General features: G+C 45.3%; 1 pseudogene; it reads right to left on the bottom strand.

The window, feature by feature from the left end:
- Positions 1–331: 331 nt before the first annotated feature.
- Positions 332–1,721, bottom strand: LOC101670787 (annotated as a pseudogene).
- Positions 1,722–2,199: the final 478 nt, after the last annotated feature.

The following is a 2,199-nucleotide window of genomic DNA, read 5'->3' as shown; positions in this document are numbered from 1 at the left end:
GAATCATGAGGGACTATTCCCTTTGGGGATGGTTAGGACACCTATCCTTGGCCACAAATGACTCCATACCATACAGACACTGTTTGATACACTGCTAAGGTTTTCCCCTCATTTATTTATTTATTTACTCTGGGTACAGTTTACTTAAATGGTAGTACATGATAAGGTAGGACTTCCCAAGCCCCTCCCCTTCTTCAGAGGGTCTGGGATGGAAACTGGAGGTCGGGAGATTCTTAGTATATTGGGGGATGAATTGAGGCAAGGACTCCCCAGCAGCTGAGGCCTTCTGTCTTCCTCTTGCTCTCATTGGGGCTGGTTGTCCAGAGGGCTCTTACTCTTTGGAGGCCATGTGGACCATAAAGTCTACCACCCAGTCGCTATGGCCGAATTTATTGTCATACCGGGAAATTAGCTTGACAAATTGGTCATTGAGAGCCATGGCAGCCCCAGCATCAAAGGTGGAAGAGTAGGAATCACTGTTAAAGTTGCAGGAAACAAATAACCTGGCCGTCAGTGTGGCCCAGATATCCTTGTGGGGTCCCTCTGAAGTCTGCTTCACCACCTTCTTGATGTCATCATATTTGGCAGCTTTCTCCGGGGAGGAGGTCAGATCTATGACTGTCATGTTGGAGGGGTGGGGACATGGAAGGCCATGCCAGTGGGCTTCCCATTTAGCTCAGGGATGACCTATCCTATAGCCATGGCAGCACCAGTTGAAGCAGAGATGCTATTGAGGCAGCCCCTGGGCCATCACCCCACAGCTTCTCAGAGGGGCCATCCACAGTTTTCTGGGTGGTAGTGATGGCATAGACTATAATCATGAGTCCCTCCATAGTGACAAAGTTGTCATGGATGACCTTGGCCAGAGGGACCAAACAATTGGTGGAGCAGGAGGCATTGCTGACAATTTTAAGGGTGTCATGCTTCTCATGGTTCACACCCATCACAAACATGGATGCATCAGCAAAAGGGCCCTACCCTTCAAGTGAGTCTCAGCCTTCTCCATGGTGGTGAAGACCCAGTGGACTCCATAACATACTCAGTACCAGCATCACCGCATTTGATGTTGGTGGGATTTCACTCCTAGAAGATGGAAATGGGCTTTCCACTGACGAAAAGTTTCCTGTTCTCATCCTTGACTGTGCCGTGAAATTTGTGTGGGTGGAATCATACTGGAACATGTAGACCATATAGTTGGGGTCAATGAAGGAGTCGTTGATGGCAACAATATCCACTTCACTAGAGTTAACAGTAGCGCAGTCTGCCAGTATGGCTGAATCTGTTCATGCTGACCTTCACCATCAGGTCTCAGTGACACCGCCGGACTGCACCAGAAGACGTGGCTGTCTGTTGAACTGGGAGGAGCAGAGAGCCCTTAGTTTATTATGTGTTGGTATATGTAATACCTTGGTCCCAAGGAAATAATCTTTTTCTCCTCTTACAGTGCTACAAGAACTGTTGGGATCTGGGAAAATGGTCCCTCCACTTGGGCTCTGACTTCCTTGGATGATGGCAATTGAATATGAATTGGATTGAATATGAATTGGTTTGTGGAGATTGAGTGCTGGATCCCCACCTTCTTGTAATTTCCCCAATATTTTGCTTGTGGAAGAATCTGAGAGAAATACCAGGTCAGTAATTATATGTCCCCTCAATATCCAGTTACATTTCAGGATGCCTCCATTTTTATGATAATGGTAAATCATCATCATCATCGTCATCATCGATGACACTCTTCGAATGTTTAGCATGAACCAGGCACTGCGCTACACGCCTCCTGTACTTTATCTCATTTGATTCTCACAACTCTGGGGGTCGATACTATTATGGCATTTTATAGATGATGTCATAGATAGTGGTTTGATGACCAGTGTGAGAAAGACGGTTTATGGCTGCAAATATTTGGAGGTTGTAGAGGCAGGAGAGGAAATGGTTTACATAGAAGAGAGGTCCCTGAAGGACTCTCTTAATTTCTTCAATCCCTGTGCATTTATTTAAGTCATTTTAATGGTGATTTCTGTATTCAGCCTCCATTGTTTTGGATACCACAGAAATATAAGGTCCAATATCTGCTTTCAGGCACCTCTAATCTAGTATGTGAGTAATAAAAGAACATGAAAATATCCTGTAGAATAAATTTGGGCTAGGCCTCTTATCTACCGCTTGGTCTTCCTGGGCCTAAGCTTCTTTTAAAAAATT

Source organism: Mustela putorius, unplaced genomic scaffold (assembly GCF_011764305.1).
Source record: "Mustela putorius furo isolate JIRA1106 unplaced genomic scaffold, ASM1176430v1.1 tig00000083_pilon_pilon_pilon, whole genome shotgun sequence".
Classification (NCBI taxonomy): domain Eukaryota; kingdom Metazoa; phylum Chordata; class Mammalia; order Carnivora; family Mustelidae; genus Mustela; species Mustela putorius.
The sequence above is the reverse complement of the archived record's forward strand: the minus strand, read 5'-3'. Positions and strand labels throughout refer to the sequence as shown.